The 20,046-nt window shown below is 37.9% G+C and overlaps 1 protein-coding gene across 2 annotated transcripts in view; it reads left to right on the top strand.

The window, feature by feature from the left end:
• Positions 1 to 242: 242 nt before the first annotated feature.
• Positions 243 to 20,046, top strand: part of LOC135702816 (beta-alanine transporter) — a 54,953-nt gene continuing 35,149 nt past the window's right edge. The window contains exon 1 of one of the 2 annotated variants that reach the window (XM_065223859.1): positions 243 to 387. The gene's annotated coding sequence lies outside the window, so the exon portion shown is untranslated. The remainder of the gene's footprint in view (positions 388 to 20,046) is intronic. The other variant, XM_065223858.1, reaches the window with a different exon arrangement.

The following is a 20,046-nucleotide window of genomic DNA, read 5'->3' as shown; positions in this document are numbered from 1 at the left end:
TTCCCTCATAGCCGGGAGAGATTAACATTCAGCCACCTAAGACGCATATCAGCTGTGTGGAGATGCTGGCCTCTAATGGACACTGACTGAGCGTGAACTTATTTGCCTCGCGTCCACTGTTGGACACTTTTCGTGCTAGTTATGTTTACTGCCGCTACTTAAAATCATATTTCACATTTATAAGATAATGGCGCCGGGCTTAGCTAGTTCAGGCGGCTTATTTGAGTCGTCTACAGAGCGGAGGAGTACAGCAGATCATTGTCTCGGTAGATTCCGCGTAATATCGGTCGTGAACGGTTATCGTTCCCGGGTGGATCGCGCTCGTTGCCACGTGGGTTGTTCGCGAATTGAGTTCTTTACCGGTGAAAGTATTTTAAAGTGCGAAAGGTAATGTGCACTGTGTACTGGAATTCATCAATAGTCAATGTGTTTTGATATTGGTGGAATCGGGAAGTGAGATTACTTGGAAGCGTGAGAGTGTTGTGTTTGAAATTAGGTTGATAGTTTGTTATCAATTTAGTTTGTTATTGCTATTGATGAGCGGATGTTGACACACTTAGTGTTGAGTGATCGATTGTATTTGCTAAACAGCTAGAAAATAGGTTTGAAGAACGTGTCGTGAAAATTGTGGCCTTTTGGGCAAGTTTTCCTTCAACAGTGACATTCCATTACAACACAAGTGAGAAGCAAAATCTTCAAGAATCTTCATGTATGATCACGAGTAGCTCAATCTTGTAGTTGATGGGTTATAATTCATAAAATAGGAGTTGAACGGAGTACTTCTTTTTCACTGGACTAGGCCGGAGTTAACCGCTTCAAATTGCCATGGACGTTAAGTTGTCTAATGTGTTCCTCAACTGTAAAACTGTTCGGAATCGATGACGTCAGCAGGATTCTCTGCCGACCATTTGGCCATGCGCCCAGCCAATAATTTGTGATGCTTAATCCATTGTCATGTGATGCCGTCAGATGCCATTTCTAGTTTAGCGTTGTAAAATGTTATGCTTTGGAAACTCTGAAGTGTGCTTCTTTTAACGTTTACGATTCGTTGCCGTAGAGGACTGAGTGTTTTATGCAAGATAGGAAATGGTTGTAGATTCTGCTAATTTGCAGATGCATAACGAAGCGTTGAAGTGAGGTTTGCTCCTTGGTAAACTATGAAACTTAACCAGGATCTTCATACAGTTTTGTAGAACCGAATCTTTAAGGAAACCCTACAAGAACAGATTCAACCGTGAATTTGCAAATAGCCGTATCAGTGTTCGGAAATTCTTTCTCAAATGTCATTCATTGAGCCTCCCTGAGAAAATCAACTTGCGTGCGAAGGCAATATGCACGTTATGAACTCACAAAAAGTTAAATAGCTCGTCTTTATTATATTTAAGAGATCGAGCATTCCAATTTAAAATATTCAATAATTTAAAATCCATTACTGAATTTCAATGTCATGACGATATTGTTCGCAAATTTTACTCTAGTTTGAGTAGCATCAAACATGGAGTTGGTTTTTAACATATCAGTAATCATGTCAATTTATGATTTCTGTAAAAATTCCATTTTAGGAGCAGAAATGCTTCCTAAGTCAAAATTTTCAAAATTTCCGTTTGAATTACGTTGGCTAGTATTTTGATTTCTACCCGCTGCAGTAGCAGCATAGGTAGCTCCATTTACTCGCTGAACATTGTTAGCAGTGACGGGAGCAGGTATAGATGAAGAATTTGAGGCAGGGTGATATTTGTAGTCCATGCTTGGCATACACAGTTTTGGTCACGAACTGCTCATTCAGTGTTGGGAAAATATCAAAAAATAAAATCTCATCAACGACGAAGATCACGCTTGATTTTCGTAGACAAAAATCAAAAAGCAAACAACTGTGGTTGATTTTGCAAGCTGTGACATCGCAAATTAGTAAAAATCAGTTTAATGATTTTTGCTTTACACCCGAATGCAACAGAAACTTCCATAACGGCTTGCAGCAGTCCCTTGGCGTCTGCCATCGGTGAAGATTAAAGCTGTATTCAGATCTGGGCGATATTTCACGCGCGGAGAGATTTTACGAAGGTACGAGAGGGAGAAAAGTACTAGTTGTCTCTCTCATTCCAACGCAAGTTTTGCTCCGCTCCGCTAATGTACGCTCAGATCTGAATACACCTTAAAAAGAGAAGAGAAAACGATGTGCAATGGAATCATTTTTGTGTCGAGTCAGCTCTCAGCTTGATTTTTGCACGTTGTGAATAGTCTCGCAATATCAAAGGAGCTTGTAAAATCAATATCAAGCATGATATTTTGTTCCAATGTCACACGTGATATTGCGAGCGCACGAGAGCGGAAAAATATCAATTGATTTCTGATTTTGCCAACACTGTGCTCATTTACTAATAACTTTACACAGAGTAGACGAAACATAGTTCTTTTTGAAGCAGTAGATAGAATAGAGTTTAAGCGAGAAATGCTCGCTGCACATCTCGGACTTTGAGAGTAAAAATTCATTGGTGTTGATTCAAATGTTAAGAATTGTCTACTTTTTACATATCTTTAGTAAGCTTTCATCTTTATCTATAAATTACCTTAAAGAAAAACAAATTTCACTAACTAATTGAAAAGTTATTAACACTCCGAATACGGTGGGTAAAATACTTTACGCCGACAACGAAGCCTCCGAAAAACGTGTAACAGCAAGTTTACAATGACATAACTTAGCCATTTCTTGATGAATTTCAAAAAGTGTGGTACCTCTAGAATTCCTAGGCTCGGTAGATTATTTTAACTGCAGTGAGATTGAAAATAGGGTCGTTTACTTTTTTCAAAAGCGAAAAGAGTCGTTACACGTTTTTTTTTTAAATGGCGTCTATGGGTTTTGCAAGTGACTTAAGATCCATAATTTAGATTAATGGGCACAAATGTTCTTAATTAACCAGAATACAGTCATGGTTCCTATATATGGAACCTGGAGATAACGGAACCGTCCTCGAAAGATCTGGAACATCCGTAAAAGTGGTCTATCCATAAACCTGATCCTAGAACTCCGCGGTTTTTTCTAAAACATTAGGAACTGTGATATAAGAAAGAATTTAGGTTCATAACATAAACATGGAAGATCCGGAACATCCGGAAAAGTGTTCAATCACGGTTTTTTTTCGAAAACACTTGGAACTGTCATATATAAATTAATTAGGGGTCATGATATAAATATGTACCTAGAAGGCCATGGGACTGTCCTCCGGAAGAGCTGGAACATCCTTAAAAATGGTCAACCCATGAAACTGATCCTAGAACTCCGCGGTTTTTTCGAAAGCATTAGGAACTGTGATACACTGAAACCTCCGTTTACGAAGTCTTTTTTTACGCTGTATTCAATTTACGTCCCTCTTTTTACGAAGTAAATCCCAAATAACGAGGTTTCGTTTTACGAAGTAAATTCCAAATAACGAGTTTTTTTTTGCGATTATGGGAATCTGGGAAAAACTATGAAATATCCCACAAGATGGGTATCTTTGGAATCGGAGTGAGATGTAGGAACCGGAAACCCATGTCTGACGCCATTTTGAAATCCAAGATAGCGGCATCCGGTTCATGAAAAACTGGAAGATACTTTCAATACCCCACAATATGGGTATTTTTGGAATCAGGGTGACATGTAGGAACTGGAAATCTATGTTTGACGTCATCTTGAAATCCAAGATGGCGGCTTCCGGTTACAGAAAAACTTGGAAATTCTGCCAAATACCCCACAATATGGGTATTTTTGGGATCAGGTTTGCCATATACAAAACAAAATGGATATTTTTGGAATCGGAGTGACGTCAAGGGACCGAAAATCAATGTCTGACCCCATTTTGAAATCCAAGATGGCGACTTCCAGTTACAGAAAAACTTGGAAATTCTGCCAAATACCCCACAATATGGGTATTTTTGGGATCAGGGTGATGTGCAGGGACCATAAATCGATATCTGACGCCATTTTGAAACCCAAGATGGCGGCTTCCGGTTACAGAAAAACTTGGAAATTCTGCCAAATACCCCACAATATGGGTATTTTTGGGATCAGGTTTGCCATATACAAAACAAAATGGATATTTTTGGAATCGGAGTGACGTATAGGGAACGAAAATCAATATCTGACGCCATTTTTAAATCCAATATGGTGACTTCCGGTTACATAAAACTTGAAAATTCTGCCAAATACCCCACAATATGGGTATTTTTGAAATCGGAGTGACGTTTAGGGACCGGAAATTGATATCTGACGCCATTTTGAAATCCAAGATGGTGGCTTCCGGTTACAGAAAAACTTGGAAAATCTGTCATATACCCCACAATATGTGTATTTTTGGAATTGGAGTGACGGGTAAGAACCGGAAATTTATGTCTGACGTCATTTCGAAATCCAAGATGGCGGCTTCCGGTTATAGAAAAATTGGCAAATACTACCACGTCACCCCGATTCTTAAGATACTCGTATTTAAGCTTATTTAACATTATTTTTATGTAACCGGAAGTCACTATATTGAATTTCAAAATGGAGTCATATATGGGTTTTTAGTCTTAATAAGTCACTCCGATTCCAAAAAACCCATATTGTGGGGTATTTGACAGTATTTCCCAGTGTTTCTGTAACCGGATGTCAACATCTTGGATTTCTAAATGGCGTCAGACATGGATTCTCGGTTCGCACAGGTTACTCCGATTCCAAAAATATCCATATTGTTGTGTATTTAAGGGTATTTTTCGTTTCCCTGTAACCGGAAGCCGCTATCTTGGGTTAAAAAATCGCGTCACACATCGATTTCCGGTCCCTACACGTCACTTCGATTCCAAAAATACCCATATTGTGGGGTATTTGACAGAATTTCCAAGTTTTTTTGTAACCGGAAGTCGCCATCTTGGATTTCAAAATGGCGTCAGACATCGATATCCGGTCCCTACACGTCACTCCGATTCCAAAAATACCCATATTGTGGGGTATTTGGCAGAATTTCCAAGTTTTTCTGTAACCGGAAGCCGCCATCTTGGGTTTCAAAATGGCGTCAGATATCGATTTTTGGTCCCTTCACGTCACTCCGATTCCAAAATACCCATATTTTGGGGTATTTGACAATATTTTCAAAAACCTCTTTTTACGAAGTAAATCCCAAATAACGAGTTTTCTTTTTACGAAGTAAATCCCAAATAACGAGGTTTTTTTTTACGCACTAATTCGATTTACGAACCCCCGTTTTGGTTCGTAAATGGAGGTTCCAGTGTATAAGAAATAATTTGGGATCATGACATAAACCTGAATAGTACCATCCTCCGGAAGATCCGAAACATCCAAAAAAGTGGTCCATCCATGAAACTAATTCTAGAGCTCCGCAGTTTTTTCGAAAACACGTGGAAATGTAATATAAGAAATAATTTAGGGTCGTGACAAACATGGACTCTGATAGCCATGAGACTGTCCTCCGAAAGATCCGGAACATCCGTAAAAGTGGTCAATCCACGAAACTGATCCTAGAGTTCTGCGTTTATTTCAAACATTAGGAACTGTGATATAAGAAAGAATTTGGGTTCATGACATAGCCATGGACCCGGGTGGCCATGGGGCCGTCTTCTTGTAGGTCCAGAACATCCGTAAAAGTGGTCAATCCACGAAACTGATCCTAGAGCTCCACAGTTTTTTCAAAAAATTAGGAACTGTGATGTAAGAAAGAATTTGGGGTCATGACATAAACATGTACCTGCATGGCCATGGGATCGTCGTCAGAAGATCTGGAACATCCGTAAAATGGTCAATCCATAAAACTGATCTATGAGTCCCCGGTTTTTTCGAAAACACATGGAACTGTGGTGTAAGAAATAATTTGGGGTCGTAACAAAACATGGACCCGAATGACCATGAAACCATCTTCCGGAAGATCCGTAAAAGTGGTACATCGATGCGTCTAGAACTTCGCGGTTTTCTCAAAAACACTCGAACTGTGAAGTTTTCGAAAAAAATCACAGTTTTTTTCACAGTGTCAAGTATGAAACACTTTTACGGATGTTCCGGATCTTTCAAATGACTGTCCAATGGCCATCCAGGTTCATGTTTATGCCACGACCCCAAATGCATTTTTATAACACAGTTCCTAATATTTTTTGAAATAAACTGCAGAGCTCTAGGATCAGTTTCATGGATCGTTCGGAGGATGATCCCATGGCCGTCTGGGCTCATTTTTATGTCACGACCCAAAATTCTTTCTTATATCACGCTCCCATGGCCATACGTGTCCGTGTTTATGTCATGAACCCAAATTGTTTCTTAAATCACAGTTCCTAATGTTTTCAAAAAAAAAAACCTCGGAACTCTAGGATCATTCTCGTGGATTGATCAATTTTACGGATGTTCCGAATCTTCCGGAGGACCGTTCCGTTGTCTTCAGGATCCATATATAGGAACCATGACTATATTATGGCTAATTATGAACATTTGAGCCCTTTAATCTAATTTATGGATATTAGGCCACTTGCAAAACCCATAAACACTCCTTAAAAAAAAAACGTGTAACGATTCTTTTCGCTTTTGAATAAAGTAGACAACCCTATTTTTAAACTTTTTACAATCAAAATAATCTACAGAACCTAGGAATTTTAGAATTACCACAATTTTTGAAATTCATCAAGAAATGGCTAAGTAATGCCATTGCAAACTTGCTGTTACACGTTTTTCGGAGGCATCGTATTCGGAGTGTTAACAAATGAGCAGTTGGTGTGAACGTACCTACGGGTACGAATGTAGAATTTGTTCGTCGTTGACCGTTGTTAACATATGAGGAATTTGTAATAGTTGAGGGTCCACGTACCTGTTCGGAAACGTGGAGCGTTTCCTACCTGGCGCTTAGAACGAGATTGTAGGATCGCTTTGCGAATCTTATGTTCCCAAAAATTGGATTTGTGGTTTTCACCACAATTTGAACATTTGAATTTCATAGGATCTTCCTTCATAAGACAGTCGTCCTTTGCGTGAGAGGAATCACCACAATTCATGCATTTAGCTGGTATGTAGCAATTTTCAGTTCCGTGACCCCATCCCTGGCGCTGGCACTTACGGGACTGAGTGAGGTTTTGGAAATTTCCTCCAGTCTTCCTGAAGTGTTCCCACTTCACTCGGACATGGAGCATAAGGCTAGCTTTTTCCAAGCCCTTAAGATTGTTTAGTTCACTAGACTTGAAGTGAACTAAATAAAAATCATTAGATATCCCGTTGCGTGAATCGCCAGGACGGGATTTCATTTTCATTTTGATTACTTGGAGTGGCACAACTCCGAGTAATTTTAACAGTTCATCTTTGATCTGATCCAGGCATTCACCACTGGGCAGTCCTTTCATGACAACCTTGAACACACGTTCAATTTTGGTGTCGTAAATAAAAAAAATTGTGCTGCTTCTCAGTAAGATACTTGAGAAGACATTTAAATCCATCCAAGGTTTCAGCCAATACACGGCATTCACCCCGACGTCCAATATGCAGTGAAAACTTAACTTTCACGAAGTTCATAAGTTCCATGCGAAGAGCATGGAAATCGGAAGTAGTTATCACAATAGGGGGAATCTTTTCCTTCTTGGCATTAATCCGGGAAAGTTTACTAGAATTTTTCTTGGATGATGGATCAATCTCATCATCCGTGAGCAAATCAAATTGATTACTCAAATTAATTTCATCAGAAGGGGGATCAAGAGTTTGCCCCTTTCTTTTGCGTTTAGGCCCCATAGCGGCAGTAAATTTTTATCCAAATCGACTTCCAAGCAGATTACTATAAGAATCTGAAGGATCGAAGAGGAATTTTCCAAATCGATATCCAAGAAGGATTACCTCGGGTAGGGTCCAATCAAGGATCGAAGAGGAATAAGAGTTGAACAAGGTGGAAATTTTACAGGTTGAGCACTGAAAAGTGCTGTTTAAATTTGTTGTAGCAAAAGCAAATAGATCCACACGGCAAGAGAGCACGATGCGGACTGTTTCAATCAAAGTCATTTCGCTATAAAGAAGGGTGACGCTATTACCAACCGGTGGCAACTAACGATTTTAAACTTGACTAGCCTATTATTCCCAAGCAAATTGATTAACGTACCCCATTCTAGTCGACATTCTAGTACTACACTATGTTTGTTTTGATTCGCTACACTGAACCAAAACACCCGCCATCAATTGAATGAAATCCCTTTCAGCATCAAGCAATACTAATAATTCCTGAGATTGAATGACAATCAAGCCGGATGGTTTTATGATCAGCAATAATTTGTTTTTGTTTACATTTCAAAATAATGTTTATTTCTATGTCATCCGATAATCAGTCACATATTAACAGGCACATTAAGCGTATGTTTTCAATCACAAACCAAAATTAATATATTTCTTCATAGCCCCTTTATGAAAATCATTTTATTTCAGGTTTCTCATCATCTTTCGGTTATTCATAAGTTAGCAAATGGTGGTGAACAAACAGAATTGTGACTACATTTGTATTTACATTTTTACTAAGTAATGCTTATAACTGATTGAAATGGTTGTGTAATTATTTATTTCAATAATATTTCTGAAAAGCAAATGCCTCTATTCTGCCAACTACATAGATATGGGCATCATTTAAATACGATCTGATTTTCTTCCATTACAAGACTGATGAGCTGAAAAGTTTATGTATGCAAATCATTCACATCTAGTTCTATTTTGATATGATTGCTGTATGACTGTAAAGCTGATTTTAAATTATATTCATACATTTGACTTGATTCTGTCAAAATATGAATTGAATGATGATCTTCTTAAAATCATCTGATTATAAGCATGGGGCTTGGATGAGGCAAAAATCATTCAGTAGGCGGCGGGTGTTTTGGTTTAGTGTATGAAAGTTTGACAGATTAGAAGAGGGGTTAGTGGATTTTCCTATGTTTCGAGGGGTGCATCGATTAGCTTGGGACCGAAGAGAGTACCAGAGCTGAGCCAAAAAGTTGAGCACGTTTCTTCGGGACCTTCTGGTCTTAGAGTTACCTCTATGCTATTACCCCGTCAAAAATGGTCCGCCTTACCCCTGGTTTACATTTTCACAATATGGTATGTTTTCACATGTTTCATGCTTTTTGACATACCTTTATATTAGACTGTCCCACATTTATATGGGGGAATTTTCTTATCATTTTTTCAACGGGCCAACCCTCAGATTTGTGCCATTAGGTGAGAAAACCACTCTCTGAAAATTTCAGCTCGTTTGGATGTAACGAGCTTTTGATTTAAAATTTATATGGGGATATTGGTTGAAATGTATGGATAAATAACATTTTCTCACTCTTTCGTGCATAGAAGTGGTTCAGCAAGTTCGATTAAGCTCAGAATTTCAGCACACGTAGCTTAAACTATAAGGAACAACTTTGCTGAAGACAGCATCATGCTTCAAGTTAGTATTATGGAGATATTCATTCTTGGTTTTATATTTGCATTTTGATCGTATATTGCAATAAAATACAGGCAGCTTATGCAACGTATCAACTAGATTACAACTAAAAAAATAAAAGTTCATATTTTCCACAGGCCAACATCCTAATTCATGTCAGTAGGTGAGATAACCACCCTCTGAATGTTTCAGCTCTTTTTGACATTACACGGGCTGGCGCTTTTGGTTTAAAGTTCATATAGGATATTTTGTTAAAACTTTCATACACAAAATGCTCATTAGGATGGGTCATCATGATCATTTTTCCAGAACAACGTTTTTTTTTGGTTCCATTGGGGGTCCCAAACAACTGTGCAAAATTTGGGGACGATTGGTTGTAACCCGGCTTTCCGCATTGCGTTTGAAATTAGTATGGGAAAACCTACTTTGTTGCATCTTTATTACTAGGGACCACAATTTTGCACAAACCACGCATCTAAATACGTTAAAATATAGCCCACCAAAAATCCCTTTTTCTGGCAACACTGCCGGTGTACCAATGAAAGTCAGACTCCAAACTGAAATAATTTCGAAGTTAATTAGTTTATCGGTTTGGTTTGTTCAGATGAAATATTCAAAAACAATAGATCTATCTCATATGCGTAGTCGGAGGGGGGATGGGGGGGGGGGGACACACCATATCAATAGAAGTAAAGTTTCAAACTTCGGAGTTCCTTATCTTCTCGAACTGGTGTGTTCAAAAACAATTTTTCAATCTCATACACATATTAAGAGATGAGGGGGGCTAACTATACCCCCGCCCCCCTCACTCATATAAATGGAAGTACAGCTTCAAACTGCAGTAACTTCGGTGTTTCTGATCTTGTCAAGTTGGAATGTTCAGATGTATTCAAAAACATGTGCTCCATTTAATAAGCGTAGTTAGATATGCCCCCCCCCCCACCCCCCCGGCTTACAGTATGCTTTCCAGCCCTCACTTATATTGATGAAAGTAAAGATAAAGACTAAAATAACTTCGAAGTTTCCCATCTCTCGAGTTGTTCGGATGGGTTATTCAAAAACATTTGCTTAATCACATAAGAGCAGTTGTAAAGCGAGTACTACCATTCTCTTCCCTACTCTTATGGTGCAATATATGTACAATGTCAGATATATTCAATACAAATTTCATAGGATTGTAATGATTATATTTCATTTTAATATATTCTACGATTTCTCAGGGTACTCTTTTCGATGCTGTTCTATCCCTTGAAGCAAATATTGCTGTTGAACTAGGTATGAGGTGGATTTCTTGATAAGTCAGAAGCTAGCTTCACTCCTCATTCAGCCATGACAACAATCAAGGAAGCAACTCGTTGTATCGCATTGAAATAATCTGTATCATTACTCCACTCGTTTGCCGGTTTTTGCATGAAGCCGGTCGGGATTTCGAAAAGGAATCAGCACTGCTAGAAGTGACGTTTGGTTTGGGAGCCCAACTGAAACTTAGCCCACTTAAAGTTAGCTCAACAAGCGAAATCCGACTATACCTGTGTCTGAGACGAAACTGGCGAAGACAGTTTTCGTTTTCTTTTGTTTTTGGTTCTTGACGTTCGGCTACTTTTGTGTTTTCTATATGCGGGTAGCCCGAATGGCAGTTTAATATTTCAAATAAAAGCTTTGTAGAGAAATTTAAAATTTTCCAGCTGCTAATAATTCAAACAACACCTCCTCACTAACAAATAAACGGACAAGTGGATATTAAATATTTACACTACGATAATTTTCGTTTTAAAAAGTGCATATAGTAAGCCCCCTCCCCCGCTCTCTGACAACGCTTAGGGGCTGTTCATAAACTACGTAGACAGCTTGGGAGGAGGGGGGGGGTGGGCAATCATCCACTGCCATACAAATTTAATTTTTTTTTGTAAGGACAATTGTCGGGGTGAGGGGAGAGGTCAAGAATCCAAAAAAAAACTGTCTACGTAGTTAATGAACAGCCCCTTATGAGATTGAGCAAATGTTTTTGAATAATTCATCCTGAACATACCAAATCGATAAGATAAGAAGCTCCGAAGTTATTTCAGTTTCAAACTATTGATATGAGTAAGGGGGACCCCCTCCCCCCTCTTCAACTACGCATATGAGATAGAGCAATTGTTTTTGAATAATTCATCTGAACATACCAAATCGGCAAGATACGAAACTCCGAACATATTTCAGTGTGGAATCTGACTCCCATTAGTACGCCGTCAGTGTTGGCAGAAAAAGGGATTTTTGGTGTTTAATTCAAACCATAAATATTTGAATAGTTATAACTTTTTTTAGCTACATTCTAGCACCGTACTTCCTTTGCCAAAGGCACTTTCTGGACTAGATTTGTACATACTTAGTTGCAGTACTCATGCAAAATTGTGGTCTCTAGGGATAAAAATGCAAATAAGTAGGAAAGTCGAGTTGCAACCAACCGTCCCCAAATTTTACACAGTTATTTGGGACTCCAAATAGAACCAAAAAAGGGTTGTTCTCGAATGGTGAGGTAAAGTTTACGTTTTTTTCATATAGTGATGACCCACTCTAATGCTCATATACAATCGAAAGCTAATATTTCAATAAAACTAACTGGATTAATGATTAAATCTTTAGCATGGTTATAACTCGTTGTTTGAAATACAAGTTTTTAAAATCTGAATCAAATTGAGAATAAGCAAACTTTTTTTTATGATCGATAGAGTGTAGGAGAGTCATTTTTTTTATATATGTTAACCAAATTCCCCATACAAAATTCAAATTAAAGCGCCAGCTCATCCTAAAACCAAATCTAATCTAATCTAATCTAACACCAACACAGCCAGTTCTTGAAAGCATCCTGGAAAATAATGGATATACCTCCATAATTTTTCTTGTCTATTTGATATATGATTTACGTCGGAGATGCGTCACACATATCAAAACGGCTAGGCCTACTGTGCAGTATTTAAGGGGCAAGATGATTCAGAAAACATCGGGCCTGCTTAAATCGAAGATTTAAACACGATGCTTCAGAAACCAATAAATGGATGAAACGTGGACATCTCGTACCGTACGTTCCGATTTTGGTAATTATATGATTGGTTGGTCGATGGAAGCATCAAACCTAGAAAGGTTAAGTGATGCTCCATTTTCTTCTGACGGTTGGGACATGAGCGCTAACTCTTGTCCTAGCCTTTTATGGCGCTTATGGCTATAGCGCCAATACTCGCTTTCTGAAAAGATAAAAGGGAAAGGAAAAGGAAAAGGACAAAGGGAAAAGGGTAATGTAAACTCTATGAACATAAGCAATATTTTTGATTTGAAATATACAATACAGAAATGCATAACGGCGGTGGTTATTACCCAAGTCTTGTCACTATTATCAAGTCATAGAAAGTAACAAGCATTAAAATGTAATGCTTTGATTACTGGAAAATCCTGATTCCCTAGTTTGAATTTGTCACGACTAGGGTTCGGTGGTACAGCTTACACGAGTAACGCACCAAAAAAAGGTGATCTCCCAACGTTACTGGTTTGAAAAAATGTGTTGATGTAGAAGTCCAAATTGTAGACGAAGCTTGACGAAGATGAATATGAACAAGTCCAGTTTATGGTAGTTGCGCGGAATGCCTTCCGTCGATTTGAGATAAACAAATATTCGGATGTGTGTAGTCGATTTTTGATGTGTATTGGCAAGCCTTTTCGTGGCCAATAGTCACGTTCAACGCTGCGACTCAACGAATGATGGAACTAATGAGGGGACGAAACGAATGATGGGACGCCTTGTGGAGGTTCTACTTGTCTTGGGAACAGCTTCTCAGCGGCAAATAATAGAGACTGAGGAACTAGAAATTGTCTCCTGTGCCTAGTTTTGGCCAGAGCAACAGATTATAGATAAAAAAAAAAACTCCACCGAAAATACAAACGTCAGGTTCGATCACACGCACAGCCTACTCCCCAGCTCATCTTAAAACCAAATGTGCTGAAACTTTCAGATAATGGTTTCTCACCCAATGCACAGTGGTACAGAATGCAGATTTAGCTGGAATGATATGTTTTGAGCCTGAAATTGAAACTTTAGACTAAAAGTCTCTTCTACAAAGTTGTTCCTTATAGTTAGGCCCTCATTTTTATGACATTGAATTCTAGGGTGGTTCCTATTATCATTAAAATCAAAAATCTAACTTTTTTGTTTGAATAAATTAAGGTATACATTCTTGGGCAAAGTTATAGCTGAGCTAATTTCAAGCAACTGTGGTGCAAATAACTTTTTTGTATCTCTTAAATTGGCCGATTTAGAGCTATTTTCTTGAATTGAGTTAGGGTGACTCTTAAAAAAACAGTTTTTTTGCTCTGTTTTTCTTATTTCGAATTTTTCAGCAAAGGTGTCTTCAGATAACTTTTAGATCGCAAGAAGGCGCAAATTTTTGCTGCACAAAGCTTGTCAATATCTTTCGCCGATCAAGAGTTATTGATTTTTTATACTAAAATTATGCACTTTTCAAATGTTAATATCTCTGGTTGGGGCAAACAAAAAAAAAGTTTTTTTGCAGCATTTGAAAGGGCGTATGTTATTCTCAATAATATGAAAAAATTGGAGGTATGTTATTTTTTAAACTCGTATAAAATCAATTTGAATTTATTCATATTTTTTACTATATTTGGCTATATCTTTTTTATTAGAAGAGATACAGGCAACAAATTCAGCTATAAAACATTCGTCTTAAAGAGTTTTAAAATGCTCTCCAAGATAACTTTCATGAGAATTTTCAAATAAAAAAGTTATTGCTAAAAAACTATTTTTTCCAGGAACACCCTAAGTCAACTCCGAAAAATTACTCTAAAATGAGAACGTTAAGAGATAGAAAAAAATTTTCTCCGACAAAGTTGCTTGCAAGTAACTTAACTACAACTTTTTCAAACAACACATGTTTATATTTTGTAAAACAAAAAAGTTAGTTTTAAAAATTCCTTAATTTGAGGACCACCCTGACGTCTGCAAACACCAAAAGAAGGGAATTTTTAAGAACAAAAACTTCTTCGAAGACACTAAATGTCCAAATATTGAAACAAATGTACTAGCACATTTTATATAAATTTGTCATTAGAGTGGTCCTATGAAATCCATCTTTTGCCAATAACTTTTTTATTTGAAATTTATCATGAAAGTCATCTTCTAGAGACTTTTAAAACTCTTTAAGACGAATGTTTTATAGCTGAATTTGTTGCCTGTATCTCTTCTAATAAAAAAGATATAGTCAAATATAGTAAAAAATATGAATAAATTTAAATTGATTTTATTCGAGTTTAAAAAATAACATACCTCCAATTTTTTCATATTATTGAGAATAACATATGCCCTTTCAAATGCTGCAAAAAAACTTTTTTTTTGTTTGCCCCAACCAGAGATATTAACATTTGAAAAGTGCATAATTTTAGTATAAAAAAATCAATAACTCTTGATCGGCGAAAGATATTGACAAGCTTTGTGCAGCAAAAATTTGCGCCTTCTTGCGATCTAAAAGTTATCTGAAGACACCTTTGCTGAGAAATTCGAAATAAGAAAAATAGAGCAAAAAACCTGTTTTTTTTTAGAGCCACCCTAACTCAATTCAAGAAAATAGCTCTAAATTGGCCAATTTAAGAGATACAAAAAAGTTATTTTCACCACAGTTGCTTGAAATTAGCTCAGCTATAACTTTGCGGAAGAATGTATACCTTAATTTATTCAAACAAAAAAGTTAGATTTTTGATTTTAATGATAATAGGAACCACCCTAGAATTCAATGTCATAAAAATGAGGGCCTAACTATAAGGAACAACTTTGTAGAAGAGACTTTTAGTCTAAAGTTTCAATTTCAGGCTCAAAACATATCATTCCAGCTAAATCTGCATTCTGGACCACTGTGCAATGGCACAACTCTAAAGGTTGGCCCGTGGAAAATTTGAACTTTTATTTTTGTGGGCCAGTCTACTTAGAATATAGAAGCAGTATAGCCTTCTGAAAAAAAACAGGTACCAACATACGTCAGAAAACATCGTTTTTTCATCAAAAAGTATTTTAGGGGCATTTACCTACTTTAGACCCATACATAAAATCAGCAATCGACTAAATTGTAAATAACAACCACAAATATCCATTAGTACCGTCCCAATGACGCGTTTATCTAGATAAAATCAATAAATAGCCGATTCTTACCGATGGACCCAATCTTAGATCCATAGGCCAACATGCTTTCAAAATTAGATCGAGAAAGCCCAACCGAACGAGAAGTTATATTTATTGTTTTGAAGGTTTATAAGTTCGGGGGCAACAAAGTGATAAAAACATGATGTTAATGTACCGTATGCGTGATAATGTTTGCAGTTATTTTTTATTTATTCAAACCAAGGTTGCAAAGACTCATTTCAGCTAAAACAATGTTTTTCTAAATTATGAAATAAATAGATGCCATGATCAAATTTTGAATTGGTAGGATACAAGAAGAGGTTGCAAAGAATGTGTTTGACATACTAAACCTGTTTATTTCACTTCATGAGAGTCACAATCAGCGATTTTTCACAAACTCACTCACTCACTCACTCACTCACTCAGCGATCAGCAAATCGCTGATTGTGACTCAAAGAAAGCAAAATTTACAGGTTTTATGTTTCAAACGCATACGTTGTAACCTCTTCTTGTAAGTTACAAGTAAAACATGCCATCATACCATCTTTTGGTTTTATTATTCCGAAAAACATTATTTTAGCTGAAATGAGTCTTTGCAACCTTGATTCAAACCCTATTTGAATAAATAAAAAAAGCTCGAAACCGAAATTATTGAGAATTTTTTTAATTTTGACATTGCTCAGAGTCTTAAACTATGTTAATCATCGATCGAGTTTCCACTAGCTGCTATTCCGGCCTCTACACGCTTCCGGAATGCACGGCAGGTTCTAATAATGTAGTCTGGATTCATTTCTCAATGTTTGTCTGAGGCTTGCTGTACTCGGGTGGCGTTTAGAACAGGCCTTGGCCTTCATGACGCGCCATATTGAGTAATCCAGCGGATTAAGATCGGGGCTGGATGGTGGCCACATATCCTTCGCCCAGAACGGAAGATGTTCCTGCAACCACTTCTGAGTGCGGTTCGAGGTGTGGCACGGAGCCCCATCTTGTTGAAATACAACATTTGGCTTCGGACCGTACTGTTCTTTGATCCACGGAAGAACATACTTACTTAAAATCCCGATGTAGACCTCCGTGTTGACCTTGTCGCCATCTGGAATCAACACCGGGTCCATTTTTTGCCATCGGAAGCCACCAATCCAAACACCATAACGCTAGCAGGATGCTTGGTCAGATACACGTTTTTGTGCTCGTCGGCCACGTCTTTTACCGGAAGAGAACTAATATACCGGTCGGTTCTGGAATTTGATACAGGATCGACGGTAAACATGCTTAAGGAAGTTCAAGATTTTCTTGCATAGTTCGACTCGTAGCTCCCGGATGCGGTTGGTAATCTTGTGAGTTTTTTTCTGTGCCCTCGACTTCGCCCCGCAATCTTCCTTTACGATCTTCCGTGCCGTAAAGTCACTGATCCCGTGTTCCTTTGTCATTTTCCTTATTGAACGCACTGGATTCACCCGAATCTTCCTTTCGATAGCAGCGATAACCCTCGGAACCCGAGCTGACCTCGGACGACATGCGGCCACCTTCGCGGATAGTTGTCCTTTCTTTTCTCGGTCTAAAACCCTTTTGACGGTCCACCGGGACACTCTCACGGCGATTGAAATGTCTTTTTGCGACATTTGCGCGTGGGACAAATCACGAATACGCTGCCACTTCGTCATGGTGCAACTGTCAAACTAAGTAAATCATTTTCATTTATACACAGCCTACTACCAACAATCAATACGAAACTAACGATTTTAAATTGGCTCACCACTTGACTAGCCTATTGGTCCCAAGCAAACGATTAACGTATCCCATTCTAGTCGAAATTCTAGTACTCCGCAATGTTTGTTTTGATTCGCTATGAAAGTTTGACTGATAAAATGAGGGGTGATTGGTTTTTCCTATGTTTCGAGGGGTGAATCGATTAGCTTGGGACCGAAGATAGTACCAGAGCTGAGCCAAAAAGTTGAGCACGTTATTTCGGGAGCTTCTAGTCTTAGAGTTACCTCTATGCTACTACGGTTTGAGCTATAGGTTACGTGCATGCCAAGAAAACCAAGGTATTGCACAGGTGAAACGGGAACCTTATTTGTACGATGGTGCAAACATTATCACGCATACGGTACTATCATAGAGGTAACTCTAAGACCAGAAAGTCCCGAAGAAACGGGCTCAGCTCTAGTACTATCTTCGGTCATTAACCAATCGATGCACCCCTCGAAATATAGAAAAATCCACGAACCCCTCATTTAATCTGTCAAACTTTCATAGCGAATCAAAACAAATATAGTGTAGTACTAGAACTTTGACTAGCATGGGGCACGTTAATCGATTTGCATGGGACCAATAGGTTTGTCAAGTAGTGAGCCAATTTAAAGTGTCAGTTTCCACCGGTTTTTTTTACCCCGTCAAAAGTGGTCCGTTTTACCCCTGGTTTACATTTTTCACAATATTTGCACATGTTTCATGCATTTTTACATATCTTCACAGAAGCACTACAGCCAACCGGTGGAAACTAACGATTTTAAAATGGCTCACTACTTGACTAGGCTATTAGTCCCAAGCAGGGTTACTTCCACTCATTTCGCTATAAAAAATGTTTTTCGAAATTATCGAATAATTGGATGCTTTAACGATATTTTGTACTTGTCAGATACAAGAAGAGATTGTAAAAGCATGTATTTGACACAAAAAACCTATCAATTTAGCTTTCAGTGCGTCACAATCAGCGAATGTATGACTCGTGAGCGTTCACTCAGAGTGAGCGCTCACGAATCGCAAAATTTGCTGATTGTGGCGCAATTAAAGCAATAATTACAGGTTTTATGTGTCAAACATATAGCTTCCAACTTTTCTTGTAACTTACAAGCACATATTATCATTATAATATGTAATGATTTCATAATTCCGAAAAAAATATTTTTATAGCAAGTGAGTAGAAGCAACCCTGGTCCCAAGTAAATCGATTAACGTGCACCATTCTAGACGAAATTCTAGTACTACACTATGCTTGTTTTGATTCGCTATGAGAGTTTGACAGGGGTTCGTGGATTTTCCTATGTTTCGAGGGGTGCATCGATTAGCTTGGGACCAAATATAGTAAGAGAGCTGAGCCGAAAAGTTGAGCACGTTTCCTTCGGGACCTACCAGTCTTAGAGTTACCTATATGTTATAGTAGACTGATGCAAAATTTGAAATTTTCGCTCCACAGTACTCAAACGGTTTCAAATCAGGTCCTGATTAGCCTCCCAAAATTTAAACTCATTTGGTAAGAAACTGACTTGGCACAAACTATTCGAAGGTTATAATTACTATGGAAAAACCAAACTTTTTGTTCGTTGTCTTCTACCAATTTTCCATATCGCATTTTCGAAAATTTCAATAATTATTTTTACGGAAAATTTTCTAAGCTACAACTTTGCGGAATATCGTTTTTCAGCCAAATGTCAAATTACAATGATATTAATTGTTTAAGGGATTGATAATCTTATGGCATGATCAAACAGCTGTTTTGTGGGCAACACTGCATTCTGCAGTGTGACATAGTAGCCATGATATTTCAAGCTGAAAATTGCATTAGGTCCTAAGTAACATTGACAGATTCTCTTCGTCGACTTTCTCTTTGTATCTCCATGGCCATGTAAAGGCATTCCCATGTATTTTCAGCACACAGATCGATAAAACAAGCTTTTATCTAGCAACTAATAGCACAAAGACAACAAGAAACGGTTATCTGCTCAAATTATTAACGACTTTCTCGACGAAAAGAATCAATCGATGTTACTTAGGACCTAATGCAATGTTCAGCTTGATTTGTGCTCTATTCTTCGCACCAGAAACACCAATGTTGCCTGCTGAACAGTTGAATGAGCATAATCATAAGACATCAGTGACTTGAATCATTAATCACTTTTGTTTCTTACATTTGATTGAAAAGTGGTCTTGAACTAAGTTGAACTAAATCATAGTGATGGGGTGAATTGTTAGATAGATATGAACAAAAACATAAGTTTTCCCATAGTAATTCCCATATAAACTTGAAATGGTTTGTGCCAAGTCAGTTTCTAATTAAAGTAGTTCAAATTTTGGGAGGCTAAACAGGACCCAATTTGGAACCGTTTGAGCACTGTGGAGCGAAAATTTCAAATTTTGCATCAGGTTAATGGTACAGCCTTCTGAAGGAAACATTTTTTCATCGAAAAGCATTATATTTGTTGTTTTCAAAACTAGATCGTGAAAGCTCCACCGAACGAGAAGTTCGACAGTGAGCATGCATAAGGGCGTATACGCGATGATCGATTCTCTTCATCGATTTTCTCTTCGCATTGCTACAGCTAAGCGAAACAATTTTCTAGAATTTTTTTCAATGCAGAGTTGTGACAGGTTGTATTGGCTATCAAAAGCAACAGCAAACGCACCGAGAAACGTTAAATCTAGCGAGTTATTAACAAAAGAGAAAAACGACGAAGAGCATCGATCATCGCGTTC

The sequence above is a fragment of the Ochlerotatus camptorhynchus genome, unplaced genomic scaffold, assembly GCF_037179485.1.
Source record: "Ochlerotatus camptorhynchus isolate MF236.1 unplaced genomic scaffold, CSIRO-AGI_Acam_v1.1 ptg000200l, whole genome shotgun sequence".
In the NCBI taxonomy this organism is placed as follows: Eukaryota; Metazoa; Arthropoda; class Insecta; order Diptera; family Culicidae; genus Ochlerotatus; species Ochlerotatus camptorhynchus.
This window is presented reverse-complemented; position numbering and strand designations above follow the sequence as displayed.